Genomic DNA, 16127 nt, shown 5'->3' with positions numbered 1-16127 from the left:
AAAGCTTGCACCTATTTATTAAAAATAAACATGTACCTTTATAAAAGGTCCAAAGTATGAGAAAAATCAAATATGCTATTAGTGAAACGGTACTATTTCTAATTTGGAAAAAAATGATCAATTTTACTGAACAAGGTTTTAGAAAACCTGTGCATAGTTCTGTTACTTGAGTTATATTTTAAGAGACAAAGCTAAAATATTTCCCTTTTATATTCTAAAGTATTTAATTAGATAAAGATTTTATACAACTTAACTTCTGTAATATAATACACATATTTTGGCTACAGGTATTTAACAGAGCAATTAAATCCTTATTTCCACTTCTGTTGTAAAATCCGCCTGCCCGCAGTGAGTGGGAACTGCTGCAGATCATTAAACACTCATTTATCAATGTCTCTCACCAGGCAACACAATGCAGCAGAACAGCGCACGGAAACCATCCTGAACCCCAGCAACAGCGGCTAATTAGCATAGCCTACCACTAAACCGACACCATATGATTGGAAGTGTTAGTCGGAATGCTAGCCAATCAAACTAGGTTATGCAAATAGCCTATTTTAGTTGCCAGGGCAGAGCTACTTCAATTGTCCAATAGGAAAACAAGCAATAAACAAGAAATGAAATTGAGCTTTGTCACATTTTCAAGTTGCTGTTAACACTTTCAGGTTTAGAGCAAAATTAGCAGCAATTGAAAAGGATTAAAATCATATTTTACCTTCGACTCCAAAAGCTATCCAATGGTAATACACCCACAATACAGTTAAAGTAGTGTGTTTTGTTGTAATTTTAACTTTTTACTATATAGATATGAGTTTTTCTAACAGAAGCTGTGATCAACATTTCAACTTCTTCCCCACCTACTCAAAAGCAAGCATTATGTAAATATCTTTCCATACATTCAAATAGATTCTCAAACATTAGATTTTAGAGGAATCCTACAAAGCATATTTTTTCTATTATGGAAAGACTAAATAAAAGGTGGGCATACCAGAACACAGGGGTTGCTGGCAGTCTTAAGCTTTGTCATAATGAAGAGAAATAACATTTTGTTTCCAATTATCACACGTTAACATATAACTTCAAAAATAATTTTAAAACAGGGCAGCCAGGGTGGCTCAGCGGTTTAGTGCTGCCTTCAGCTCAGGGCCTGATCCTGGAGACCCAGGATCAAGTCCCACACTTCGGGCTCCTTACATGGAGCCTGCTTCTCCCTCTGCCTGTGTCTCTGCCCCTCTCTTTCTCTGTGTGTCTCTCATGAATAAATAAAATTAAAAAAAAATAATAATTTTAAAACAATAAAACCTAAATTAAGTATTAACCTATAGGGCTTATGCAAATTGAGACCAACTAAGACTTATCTCGGAACCAAGTTCAACTAAGATACAAGAATAATATAAACATTATATTCATATGTAAATTTGCTAATGAATAAAACATTAAAGAAAACCTCTGTCAGTATATACTAACAGCTATAAAGATAGTTTTAAAGAACATCAGTGTTCAGACAATTCTTAGTGGTTGAGAGAATTTCTTTAATCTCACATATTCAGAGAAATGCTTTGAAACATGTCAAGGAGACACAGTTCCCATTTGTGCCTTATAATTCTATCTTCATAAAAGATACAATTTTATTTTAAAATAGATCAACTTGTCCCACCTATCCTAGCAATTATCTAAATGCTAGAAATTATTCTAAATGGGAGTACTCATCCCACACCGAGAATTTAGCGATTTTTAAAATGTTTTTCCACCCAATGTTTGTAAATGTCTCTAGAAAGACTTCCAACATTTGTAAAACATACTGAATTAAGACACACAGCAGATTTTGAGATCAGACTGAAAGAAAACAGCATGTTGGTCCTCTTTCACTGCAAATTATCTTCCCCTTTAAGAAAACTGAAGCCACTTTTCCACCATCTTCAAGCACCCACTACCCACACACCTGTCTCCTAATTTCTTCTCATGTTTTCTCTATTGAAGGATTCTGGATGAAAACCACTTAAAGTCCAAAGAAACCAAACCAGAGTCAGCTTCTTAGAGGAGAAGAGGGATCAATAACTGAACTTTAAAGCTGAAAGAAACCTTAAAAATCATCTAATACTATTAAAAAAGAAACCATACTTTAGAAAAATAATGCATAAAAAGATCCAACAGAGAAAATCAAAATCCTCTCAAACTATCTCCAAACAGTATCTATCAATAATCAATACATCAGTAAGGTATCAATAAGCATCTTGGTTTACTGAACCAAGTACATTTAAATATGCTTTCAAAAAAGATTAGCTTGGAATCATTCTCCATGCCATCACCTGCAAGCATCTACTAATCAAGACTTAAGGCCTGCAAATCACTTTAAACCAGAGCATTTAATACATTTCCTGAAAGACTCAATCTCCATTTACTTCAAACTTTAGGTATCATTTGGTGTGTTTTTTAACTACTTAGAATGCTTACGAACCTCCTTTAAAACTAAGGATAGGCAGCCTCAGTGGCGCAGCGGTTTAGCGCCGCCTGCAGCCCAGGTCGTGATCCTGGGGACCTGGGATCAAGTCCCGCATCGGGCTCCCTGCATGGTGCCTGCTTCTCTCTCTGCCTGTGTCTCTGCCTCTCTCTCTCTAGCTGTGTCTCTATGAATAAATAAATAAAACCTTAAAAAAAAAAAAAAAAAAAACTAAGGATAAAGGCAAGAAGAGAAACAAAAAGGAAAGATTTTTAAATCAATTTAATTCACACTCTTATCACCCCTGGGTTTCTACTATTCTAGCTAGGTCTCCCAAGTTCAGGCTTCTCTTATTCGCCCCATATTGATAAAGCAATCTTAAGCTTGTCTTCCAAACAACAGCAGTAAATAAGGCATTTTTCCATGTAAAGAAGGACTGTTTCCTGGTCCACCTCTTAAACAGTCTTCATATCACAAAATATTCCCATCCTTGGAAGGGGAAAAAATTAAAATCTTGGCACTCTTATTTTCCTTAGGGACCTAGACGCACAAGGAAACATCATCTGCTTGGTGACAGGTGCTCCAGGATAAAACATCCTGAATTCAAATGTTTAAGTTTCTCATCAATTCTTTTTAAAGCTGCTTATATTGTGGCGTTTAGGAAAGGGTCAGTGAGTATCACTATTAAAATCTGAAATTAAACACTTAAAATGTTTAAAAATAATTAACTTGAGGGCAGCCTCAAGCTTAGCAGTTTAGCGCCGCCTTCAGCCCAGGGCGTGATCCTGGAGACCCAGGATTGAGTCCCACGTTGGGTTCCCTGTGCGGAGCCTGCTTCTCCCTCTGCCTGTGTCTCTGCCTCTCTCTATGTCTCTCATGAATAAATAAATAAAATCCTTAAAAATAGTAATAATAATTAACTCACTAAATAAATCTTCACTACCTAACATTTATATTTTAGAATTCCTCGTAAATCAGTTTTCTAAGTATATAAGTAAATCATTAATTTCTTAAATACAGTAATACCAATTACATTCTTCCTTATAAAGAAGAAAAATATTTAGAATGAATAGCTGATAACCTCTCAGCTGCAGTTAATGATGCTCTCAACATATATATAGATAAAACAGCCTCTACCCTCTCAGTGTCTAACAGTCCATTATTATGTCAAGTAATAAATCATCCAAGATGATCTGAAATGACAAATCATACTATACTGATTTTGTATTTTATGGAGATACACAATGTAGCTTCCTAGTTTTGGAAAATGGCAAGTAGAAAGAAACATGTTTTCATTTTCTTTAAAGCCATGTAATCTGGAAAATATTCAAAAAATTTTAAGAAACTACTTCGGTCAAGTTCGTAAAACCAAATTCCATTAAAATAAGCCTGCCACCATTTTGTTTTGCTCACCATCCTTTACAAAAGATTAATAAGCGCAGTAGGTTATCTGTACTCTCCAATTTAAGATTAGTAATCCTGCTTTCCCCTTCCCCTCCTTCTCAGAAATCTACTTATAAAAACCGAGGGAAACTGTTCTTTAAATCTGTATTACAGATATAAATTTTTAAATCTTGGACTGTTCTTTACTTTTGTGGATCAACTAATTCAATGTGGGGTATGGTCCCATCTTCCTTGAAGAAGTAGAAACAAAAAAAAATCTAGAACATTATCAATACTCACTGTTGTACGTTAAATATATTTTTGCTCCCTCATCCAGGTATTGTAGATATACAAAAGTTGACTGATCAAGGCTTTATTTAGCTGTTATCATAATTAATGCACATTGCATTAATTAAAAAAATATTCTTGCAAATGAACTTGGGGCTTAAAAACCCCTTGCTTGTGCTTATCAAGGCAATAAACTGAAAGTTCCATCGTTCTGAAGCGCTTTCACCTTAAACTGAATTAACTATTTGCTTGTCAATTTCCATCTCCTATGAAAACAAAAGGACAGATTAACACATTTGGGGAGTATATTTAATCTGACTTAAGAAACAAACAATAGGAAAAATTCACTTTTTTAAAGTTTATTTTTAATAATGTCTATACCCAATGTGGAGTTTAAACTCAAGATCCAAAATCAAGAGCTATATGCTCTTCCAAGCCAGCCAGGTGCCCCTAGAAAGAGCCCTTGGGTGGGAAGCACCTCAAAGAGATAAGGAGCCCTCTTCCAAAAATCAAGGTAACAAGAGGTTATGTGGCTGTCCATGCGGAGGTAAAACATGTAGACAGGTCATGGACAGATAAAAAAACTTCTGAATAGAGCCCAAACCAAAAGTCACCAAAGCAGAGACTGAAGTTCAATTGTTGACTCTCAAAAATGCTGCTTCTCATATGGGTAACTTTTAAGTGCTACACTTAAAGTATACCACTTAAAGCAGGATAAGTTTTACTGAGACCAAAAAGGCCACCTACCTAATATATACAGCTGACCTCTGAACAACATGGATTTGAACTGCAGGAGTACATTTATGTAGGGTTCTTTTTTCAATAAATACAGTAGAGTAGTGTAGATGGAATTTTTCTTAGGATTTTCTTAGTAACATTTTTTCTAGCTAATTTTAAAAATATAGTATATAAAACATACAACATAGAAAATATGTGGCAATCTACTATTTATGGTATCTGTAAGACTCCTGGTCAACAGAAGGCTATTAAGTTAACTTCTTAGGGAGTCCAAAATTATGCTTGGATTTTCCACTGCTTCATTCAAGGGTCAACTGTGTTACCAGAATTCACAAGTAAACAGAGAATCAAGAACAGACATAATTGGAGTAGTGCTTGAAAAAACCCTTTTAGACCACCGGCAAGAGAAGGAACCAACGCCACACCTTGAAGCTCAGTTTCCTGAGGTGGGAGAAGAGGGTGCTTTTAGAGCACTAGAATATTTAGAGGACTAAATAGACTAAGCATATTTGTTCGTATCATCCACAATATCCCAAAATAGCAGTAAACAGTCACAAAACTAAAATCAACTAAATAAAGCATAGGATAGGGACTTAAGAGTGTGAACCAAAGATTCTGACAGATGTCTTCAAGACAAAAGGCCAATGCAATTAGGTCAAAAATCAAAGGAATGCCACACCTATAGTTGAAAGCTGGCACCAAAAACCACGGCAGAAATGACAAGTACCGTTCCAGGGGAGAAAGGAAAAGGAGTAGAAGAGAGAGAAGTTGGCTAGACAACTATCTGCTACATGGTCAGTCCTCTCCTGATGGCTGTAAGAAGTACTCCCTGCAGTCAACACACAGCTCCAGCCACTGAAACACAGTCACCCCCAGGCCAAATCCAGAGAAATGCCCCGTGAGGATGCTAAGCCACATGCCTAGAAGAGCTAGACAGGCAACAGCAGCAGTCCATAGTGCCAGGACCCAACCCACACTCACTACACTGAGGCATACCGGTCCAACGGCTCACCACAAACACCAAATCCCTAAGCAGTCCCCTTCACTTGGGAGAGAAGCTAATAGTGGCAGAGGAAGTTCAGGCTCTTGAGTTGGGCAACAGGGGCTCAGAGGTATTTATTATTAGAATACTGTAATAAAAGGATCATGCACAGACCAAAGGTGACAAGTGTCATAAACAGTAACTCTCATCTGAGACTTTTTTTTTTAATTTTTATTTATTTATGATAGTCACACAGAGAGAGAGAGAGAGAGAGAGAGAGAGAGAGGCAGAGACACAGGCAGAGGGAGAAGCAGGCTCCGTGCAGGGAGCCCGACGTGGGATTCGATCCCGGGTCTCCAGGATTGCGCCCTGGGTCAAAGGCAGGCGCCAAACCGCTGCACCACCCAGGGATCCCTCATCTGAGACTTTTAAAAAAACTTTCTTGTGAAAGTTGAATGCATACCAACTCATACAGTATCACACAATTAAGTCATTTCTCGAAATCAACCAGCACATTGCAACACTACACTCAGTCCAGGGTTAACATTTCTCCTATGAGTGGAACAAACTTAATGACACAGTATTACATCTCCCTCTCTATAAGTCCTAATAGACCATGTGTTTTTCCAGTACAGTTTTTTGTTTCAATATTCAAGAGAATCTCAAAACAAAAAGTAGAACTCATATTAGTTAAGGAAAGGTGTATAACTACATATATTTATATACATACAACATAAAAGGAAATGTCTGAAAGGTCAAGTCTGAGGTTGGAAGAAATATAAAAGGTACTAAAACCCTCACTGCATATCTTGGGAAATTAAGAGAAACTGTCTGAAAGTGATGGGTCAAAAAGAGGGGTTTAAATCAATTTTATAAAATTGTAATAAGAATCTACAGAAAAAAACTTTAAAAGAGGAACAGAAATTGGCAAGAAGTGAAGTAGTGTAGAGAGCTATTTGATTTCATCTTTTTGGGAGGACAGTTTTTTTAATAATAAAACAAAGTTATAAACACATTACTATATTTAAAGCGACAAAGGTAAACAAAGGAAGAATTTTTAAATTCTAGATTAAAAGCAATTTTAGGAGTGACTGGTGGGTAGCTCAGTCAGTTAAGCATTTGGCTCTTGATTTCAGCTCAGTTCATGATCTCAGGGTTGTGAGATCCAACCTGAAGTGGGGCTCCACAGGGGAGGTGGAGCCTGCTTCAGATTCTCCTCTACCCCTCCCCCATGTGCTCATGTGCACACACTCAAAAAAAAAAAAAAAAAAAAGGCGATTTTACCACTAAGGAGATAATAAAGTAAGTTTTACTAACATACACTTGTAAATCGAGTAATTAATGCTTTATATGGAAAAGTACAAATATGAATTTATCATGTTTGCAGAACATAGCCTGAAAAATACTACTTCTAGTAGAAGGAAAGAAGGCTGGTTGTAACGAGCAGATTAGAGAAACAGCAAGCACCCAACACTTTTTTTTTTTATATAACTTTATACAAAGCATAGGTTTGTATTAGCAAGATATTTACATTTTCAAGGGTCTGCTTTTTGAGTACTTGATTCCATTTAGTATATTCCGCAGATGGTGTGTAAAATTTGTTTCTCACTAACCTCTAACAAAGACTCATTTAATGATACAAATCGCTACACTTTTTAAAAAGTCGGGAACTATACACAGGTCTTGACCAAACTAAAAAAAGACCACAAAGTAGCCTGATGTCAATCTCTAAAAGATAAGGGGGCGGGAAGAAAGCTAGAAAGAGGGATCCCTGGGTGGCGCAGCGGTTTGGCGCCTGCCTTTGGCCCAGGGCGCGATCCTGGAGACCCGGGATCGAATCCCACGTCGGGTTCCCGGTGCATGGAGCCTGCTTCTCCCTCTGCCTATGTCTCTGCCTCTCTCTCTCTCTCTGTGACTATCATAAATAAATAAAAATTAAAAAAAAGAAAAAAAGAAAGCTAGAAAGAAGTAAAACCTTAAATTACACCTTTGAAGGAACTGATCTACACTATCCAAACCTTAAACAGTAGTAACTTTTTACTTCAGCTTTCTTAGTTGGGGCTTTCCTTTTCAACGATTTTATATCTTAAAGCAAATCAAAACTTACTGCTTAAAAATATTTTGAAACAATAGCCAAACATGCCCATTTTTTAAAACTACAAAAACCAAACTCCATCAAATTATTCCTAGAACCAGAGGCACCTGGGAGGCTCAGCAGTTAAGCGTCTGCCTTTGGCTCAGAGCATGATCCCAGGGTCCTGGGATCAAGTCCCACATAGCGCTCCCCTCAGCAGGGAGCCTGCTTCTCCCTCTGCCTATGACTCTGCCTTTGTGTCTCTCATGAATAAATAAAATCTTTAAAAAAAAAAAAAGTATTCCTACAACTAAAACACGTGTTTTATTTCACTAGAATCTATAATTCAAGTCACTGTCAATGATACACATTCTCCACAACTCATACTTAAGAACACATTCCTTTTTAAAGCAGCAGTTACTTCCACAGACTTCCCAGAAATGCTAATACAGATAAGCTTATTTTATCAAAACCAAAGAATAAATTATTTATGAAGCCCTTGGGAACACCCTTAAAAGAGGAAGTATAATACAGAAATTAAAAGGTCACCACCATCAATAGGTTATTAACAGGTTTATTCTCATTTGTTCAACAAACATTTGAGACTCTCTTTTGTCCCAGGTGTTAAACTAATTTAAAAAAGACCTAGTTTCTCCATACAGAAACTTTAAAATCCTGTATAAAATGACACTGTGACAAAAAGTTTAATTGAAAATTAAAACGCAGGGCAGCCCGGGTGGCTCAGCGGTTTAGTGCAGCCATCAGTCCAGGGCATGATCCTGGGGAACCGGGATCGAGTCCTGCGTCAGGCTCCCAGCATGGAGCCTGTTTCTCCCTCTGCCTGTGTCTCTCCCTCTGTCTCTCATGAGTAAATAAATTTAAAGAAAAAAAAAAAGAAAGAAAGAAAGAAAATTAAAACGCAAACTGGAAAATGTATTATTAGCAATAAGTAAGCAGGAACATACTGGTTAAGAGTCTGGAATCACGCTCCTGGTTTGCATTCTAGTTCCATCCATACTAGGTTTGTGACCTGGGCAGGTGACCTCCTCTCTGACTGGGCCAATCATCGTGCCTATCTCAAAGTTACCATGAAGAGTAAAAGAGCTGGCATTATAGTAAGGATTTCAATAAGGAACTCTTATAAATTAAAAAACAAAACAAAACAAAACAAAAAAACCCTGAAAGAAATACCAGCAAAGAATATTAAAAGGAATTCACAGGACATATGAATAACATAAAACATATTCAGTTTAATACTCAAACAAATACAAATTAAATATTAAGTTGTGTCTATCAAACTGGCAAACATTTTTAAATACTCAGGATTTTAGAGTATGGGAAAAGTCTGATGTGTAGCAAGTAGAAGCATAAATTGTACTTTAAAAAGATACCTGAAAACATGTATTAAAAATCTTTAAAAATGTATGTATCCTTTAATCCAACAACTGCAACTTTGAAGAATTGGAACTAAGGCAATAAATCAAAGAGGAACACAAAGACTACACAATAATGTTCACTTAAACATTATTTATGAACTAATTAGAAACGAGGGAATAGGTTAAATAGTAATTGATTTGTAGAATACTAATTAGCCATTAAAATGATGCTATAAAAGAATATTAATGATGGAGAAATGTTTAAATTTTGAAAGATTATATAAGAAGTAAAATACGATCCCAATTTTGTTTCTTAAATATGGTAGGAAGGAGCCATATGCATATAAAGCAATAGGCAATATATACATATACCAAAAAATTATAATTATTATGTGAATGTTACAGAATTACTGGGGATTTTCATTTTCTTCTGAACTTGAATTATTTTTAAGTAAAACTAGGTAAACTGGATTGTAGTGGTGATACCTACACAACTGTGTGAGTTCAATAAAAATTCAAATTTACTCATAAAAATAATAAATTTTACAGTGTGTAAATTATATTTCATAAAATAATTATACACACACATATGCACACACAAAGCTTATACAAAAGATGAGGGACTGGAAAAAGTCCCTGCTCTCAAAGAAAGAAAAACATAACAAACATGTCACTTAATGAGGAAAAAGCTTAACTATATCTCAGGCATCTTTCAATAACAGATCTGTGTAACTACAACAAGATATCTTTCTACTATATACAAATAAAAATGGATGTTATACAATCATTTCATTAAATATGAAAAAGCAAAATGTTCATTTTGAGCTAACTTGGTTGCCAGAAAAAAACCTTTTCCCCTCACATTTTTTTCTATCTAGTAACCTGCTCCTGGAAATGCTTTCTACCTAATTCCAGAGTCTAAATCATTGGCCACAAAGTGGCATAATCCTAATGTCTAACAAATAAAACAGCCATTCAACACAAGTTTTAAATTATGTAAATGAGATACAAATTTGAATGGAATGTCCCTGATAATACAAGCATAATAATAAAATTTGAGACAATATGCCAATTTCTCAAATACAAGAGAAATTTAAGAAAATGCAAGTCCCAAATATGCATAAAGAGTACAGTAATAATTGGATGGGGAATTATAGTAATAAAAATAAAAGCACAAAAAAATAAAAATAAAAAAGCACATCTCTTGGGCAAGTGCAATGTATGCATCCTGCACTCCAGGTATTAGGAGGTATTATTACCATCATTATGCTTCTTAATCTCCAGAGGAAGAAACTGGTATTAGGAGCTTATACTTTGGTCTGATGGTTAGTTCTATATTAATTAATTATTAATATCATACCCCCAAATCTCTTCTATTTTCCGTTCTTTTCATTACATGTCTTGAAGTGAGAAAAGTATGCCCTGATTCCCCTACGTAAAAAACACAACAGAAATTTAATTAGTAACTTCTCCCTCCTACTTTTCTTCTTCTCAAAGCATCTGTTTTGAATATCCTTTCACTCCCCATTAATAACTGTGAAATAAACAGCAACTTTCTTCTACTTTTATTTTTCTGGTTATTGGTACTGCACCTTCACTGCAGAGTACAGGCATTACAGATTACATTTGCACATACCAACAATTTAAGTTCCACCAGCATCTGTGTAACGCTTCCCTGCATCTTCCTGGTTGCCAAAGTTGACTCTCTAGTAGATTCCTCAAGAAGTACTCAAAGAAACAGAAGTTTTCCAAATTCATACTTGTGTTCATAACACTTTGTGTTTATGCTTTAGTCAATTTAGCTGGATATAAAACTCCAGGTTCTCTTGTTTTCCTTGAGAATACTAGGAGTTACTCCACTGCATCTGGCATAAAGTGTTGCTCTCAAAATCAGATAATCCAATATTCTTTCCCCTTAATAATGACTTGACCAAGTCTTTGCCTAAATATCTTAAGAATCTTCTTTTCCTTCAAGTTCAGTAATTTTTTTTTAAATTTTTTTTTTTTAATTTTTATTTATTTATGATAGTCACAGAGAGAGAGAGAGAGGCAGAGACACAAGCAGAGGGAGAAGCAGGCTCCATGCACCGGGAGCCCGACGTGGGATTCGATCCCAGGTCTCCAGGATCGCGCCCTGGGCCAAAGGCAGGCGCCAAACCGCTGTGCCACCCAGGGATCCCAAGTTCAGTAATTTTTAAAGAATACATCTGCATGTTGATCATTTCTGGATTTATTTACACAAGTATCTATTTGCCCTTTCCAAATTTTTTATTTCAGGAAAATTTACTTCAATTATAATTATTGGTAGTTATTAAATTGCTTTGCTTTGGTTCTCCCTCAGGATCTATTATTCTACATTGAAACCTTACTGTCTTTAATAACTCTCGCCATTTTCTAGACAATTCTTTATTTTTCTTTTTTAATTTTTTTCTATTTCTCTTCAGTTTCTCTAAAGAAATTCTCTATTGTGCTTTTTTCACTGTTGTATTCCTTCTAGATTAGGTTTCATTTTATTGGTTACTTTTAATTTCTCTTTCCTCAGTCATCCCCACATTTCTAAGACTTCCCTATCCAGAGTTATGTTGCCCTTTCATATTTGTATCATATTCTAAATTTGCTAGAGTTTGTTCTGAAACATTAGGTTACAGTTTTCACTAGTTTCATGGACATTTCTTTCTAGCATGCCTTCATTGTCCGCATGAGTATCATTCTGTTCCTTATTCCTTTCTTCTTACAAAAGCTCAGTGGGAAATTTGACTGTGATCCTTGCCTGTTGCTCATTTTCATATAAAATTAAAAACTTTTAGGAAACTAGAGCAGCTTTTCTGGCTTTGGTAACCGGCCTTTTCTGTTTCTATGAAGGGTAATGAAATGAGATCTTCTGTGTGTTTGCCTTCTCTCACTTCATCAGACTTTTTTCCCTTTGCCTACACTGCCTCCATCCTGCTTGATGCGAATTCTATTCCCAGCAGTGTCTCCTGAAGAGTGGGGCTTTAGCCAGAAAGGGAGCTTCAAGTGGCTTTGAAAGTTCATAGGGAAACCAGGCAGCTCTGACTCCAAAGCTCCTGTGCACCTCTTGTAACCTGTGAACTGAAAAACACCTTAGTCTCTGCTACTGTTCTCAAGCTTGCTTGACACACTTTTCAGGGAGGTTTAGAACCTTGATGTTCTCCTGTTCTCAGGGCTTTCAGATAGCCTGCTGCTTCCTTCTGCATCCTTCTTTACAAATGCTGACATCATACCAGTCCTGTAGTTATTGGGAGATTTGCCCCCAACCGCTTGTATCAGAGTTTGCAGGGATACCATTTCACCTGGTCTTGTAAAGTTGGCTGAACAGGAGTTTTTGGTTTTGCTGTTCTAGTTACTGTTTCCAGAGAAAACTGGAGATTCAAAAAACTATGCCCTGCTGTCTTCTCAGAACTCAAACCTTCTTTTGGAGGTACATTTAGTAAGTATCCATAAGATCTAAAATTAACAAATACGATTTTATTTGCTTTTACTTCGGAATAAAGGCACAGAGGACTAAGAAATGCAACTTTGCAATGTGGAAAACTTTGGATTTCCCATCATTTCCAAACAGACTATATGCTCTTTTAGATGATATGTACATGATGTCATCATTAATTGCTTCCACTTAGAAATCAGAAATTGAAATAATAAAAATATGAACTATAAAAGGAAAATGAAAGAGGAAATAACATGGAAATCTTAAAACTATTTTAAGAAATGTATTAAAGCAGACATTTACATGAAGATATTTTTAGGGATTGGGATGGCAAGAATTATTCTTCTTTGCAAGGATTCATTGCAAATCCACTTTTATGTCCCAGGAACCCTGCTACATCGACATGGGACACACAAAGAAGGTGAGCTACAGCCCTGTAATCTTGAGGAGCTATCAAGCCAGGTGGGACAAAAACTGGTAAGCAAATCTGTGCAAAGGCCATAAAGGCATTAACTAAAAATGATTTGCTAAAAAGAAATAACCCTGGAAGGAGAGTATCTACCAAACTATTAGGTTTGTTGCTTACTTTATACATTTTAACGCATTTCTTTTTTTTTTTTTTTTTTTTAAGTTTAGGTAATCTCTATACCTGACATGGGGCTCAAATTTACCACCCGAGATCAAGAATCACATGTTCTTCCGACTGTGCCAGCCAGGCGCCCTTACTTCATTATACATTTTAGAAGCACTTGGAACTTTTTCCTCCACAGAGTATAACACTATTACTTTGTATTTCCTAAAATAGGAGATTCTTCTTTTTGCCAGCCGAATTAGAGTTATTTTTAACTATAATACTCAATGCTCACAAAGATTTATTAAAAGACACACATTCATGTAATGCTAGGGAGTATAAACTGGTACTTATTACCAAATAGCTTTTTGAAAAGCTGTATCAAGGGCCTTAAGATTTTCCGAACTCTATAACCCAATACTTACACTCCTAGGAATCAATTATAAGAAAGTAATTTAACATAGAACCAAACATTTATGCACAGATGTTAGTGCTTTAAATAAAATGGAAAGGAAATTTTTAAAAAATAACTTAATGTCTAATATGAGATATCTCACTTAACTAGGAAATCTTAGTATGAAATAGTCTCAAATCAGTATACTTTAAAATGAATTTCTAAAAGTAATTCACCCTCAAGACAGTTACAGTTCTCAATGCTCTAGATTTGCTTCAAGTTTAAAATGATAGCAGATCACTAGAGTTAGTTAAGTTTTTGATGACAAAGGGAAATATTTATGATAGAATACTAAGCCAAAAAAAAGATATAAATAATATAAAATACATCCTAACCCAAGCACACCATCCTGAATGTCAAAAATGGCACAGCAAACAAAAAACTGAAAGAGAATGTGCCAGAGTGAAATAGAACCGTGGGCATATTTCCTTCTATTTCTCTATATTCTTTAAAAATTACCAAATTTTTTCAGTTATTGTGTATTACTTAATAAACAGGGAGAAAAAGTAAAAACCTGAGAGCAAAAATAAATCCACTGGTTTTATCATTCACCAAAAACAATAAATTTGCTGAATTATTAGGAGTGGAATCTGATAGCCCAGGGTTAAGAAATGAGTAGGAGCTACAGAAGGGAAAACACATAAAGACCAGACACACAGGACTGTGTGAAGAACAATTCCAAAAGAAGGCAAACTGGCAATATGTGCCAAATACCAAAATGTACAAAACCCAATGCACCCTGCAGCTGAGTGAGATTTAAAAGTTTTTTTAATTTACAGATCTGAGGGATCCCTGGGTGGCGCAGCGGTTTGGTGCCTGCCTTTGGCCCAGGGCGCGATCCTGGAGACCCGGGATCGAGTCCCGCGTCGGGCTCCCAGTGCGTGGAGCCTGCTTTTCCCTCTGCCTCTCTGTGTGACTATCATAAATTAAAAAAAAAAAAAAAAAAAAATTACAGATCTGATTTCTAATTGTTCTATAATAGAATGTCATACTCCTATATAGCTGAAGTATGCAAACCTTGCCCTACAAAACTCACATTTAAAAAAAAATTAGACAACCTAAAATTTAAAATTCTGCCTCGTTTGTTTTAAGTCCTTAAATTCATACATTTCAACAAGTATGACAACAACCCTATGAACAAATCACAGCACAATTTAAAATAAATTTCCAAGGCATTCCTCCTAAAAAAGTTGTAGTTCTGTATATTCTAGAACTGTTTCAAGATTTAATGTGACTAGCCTATCCCTACTTTTCAAAGACAATTTTAATTGTTAAAGAAGCCCATGTCAATAAAGAATGGCATCAAATGCTATATCAAACAGCTTTTTAGAAATTACGCTCCAGGGCAGCCCTGGTGGCGCAGCGGTTTAGCGCCGCCTGCAGCCCGGGGTGTGATCCTGGAGACCCTGGATCAAGTCCCACATCAGGCTCTCTGTATGATGCCTGCTTCTCCCTCTGCCTGTGTCTCTGCCTCTCTCGCGCTCTCTCTGAATAAATAAATCTTAAAAAAAAAAAAAAAAAAGAAAGAAATTACGCTCCATTCAATGCCAATGAGGAAAATAACAAAAGGGTGGGAGGTCTTTCATCACATACACTGAAAAAAATGTAAGAGCTTTTATGTTAATGTACACAGTAATCTCTGAGGAAGTGTATTTTACAAATGCAATCCCAGAAGTAAGTGATTCTACATCCTTCAAATAAATGCAATTTGGTTACCTCTTAATTCAAAAGGGTAAAGAATGTTCCTAGGTTCCCAGGATAACGGTGTGCTTGGATAGAATGTCACTCATCTCTAACGAGAATGAATGGGAGTGAAGGGCTGTGTACAGAAGAGACATCCAGGAGGCAGCCGCATGAGTCTGAAACTCAGGAGAAAGAAGTGGAACACAAATGTAGATTCTGATAACATCGGCATGTGGATGTCAGGTGAGGCCAGTATTGTGAATTCTATTAGCCAAAGAGTGTTTTCTGTTTTTACTCTAGATGCCTTGAATTCAATATGTAAGTCTTAAAAATTTATCATATCCACTGCATCATTTCTTACATATATGCCCTCTCCTCCAACTGAACTCAGTGCTCCTGGATTCCTAAGCACAGTGATCCTTGTGAGCAGAGTGCCTATTACAGTACATTACGGTACCTGGTACAAAGCAAATGTTAACCAAAGTTAATCAAATATTGGTCACAATTTTTCATCCAAAAATTTAAAAATAACCCAATTTCACTTCATTTATACTCTCATTTCCATGTATACAAAAAGACCCTCAAGTTAAATACAAGAATATCTATATACACGAGTACTAGAGATGCATCAAAGTTGGACTCTGGCTTGGTGTTTAGTAAAAATCTATTATTAAAGCCTTTGCTTTTGAAAGA

At 36.0% G+C, this 16127-nt stretch overlaps 1 protein-coding gene across 6 annotated transcripts in view; it reads right to left on the bottom strand.

The window, feature by feature from the left end:
• Nucleotides 1-16127, bottom strand: part of DYRK1A (dual specificity tyrosine phosphorylation regulated kinase 1A) — a 148346-nt gene that overhangs the window by 74703 nt on the left and 57516 nt on the right. The window contains exon 1 of one of the 6 annotated variants that reach the window (XM_077879192.1): nucleotides 4124-4147. The exons of the other annotated variants lie outside the window; for them this stretch is intronic. The gene's annotated coding sequence lies outside the window, so the exon portion shown is untranslated. Of the gene's footprint in view, nucleotides 1-4123; nucleotides 4148-16127 lie in introns of those variants that run through there. 6 annotated transcript variants of the gene reach the window in all.

This window comes from Canis aureus, chromosome 30 (assembly GCF_053574225.1).
Source record: "Canis aureus isolate CA01 chromosome 30, VMU_Caureus_v.1.0, whole genome shotgun sequence".
In the NCBI taxonomy this organism is placed as follows: Eukaryota; Metazoa; Chordata; class Mammalia; order Carnivora; family Canidae; genus Canis; species Canis aureus.
The sequence above is the reverse complement of the archived record's forward strand: the minus strand, read 5'-3'. Positions and strand labels throughout refer to the sequence as shown.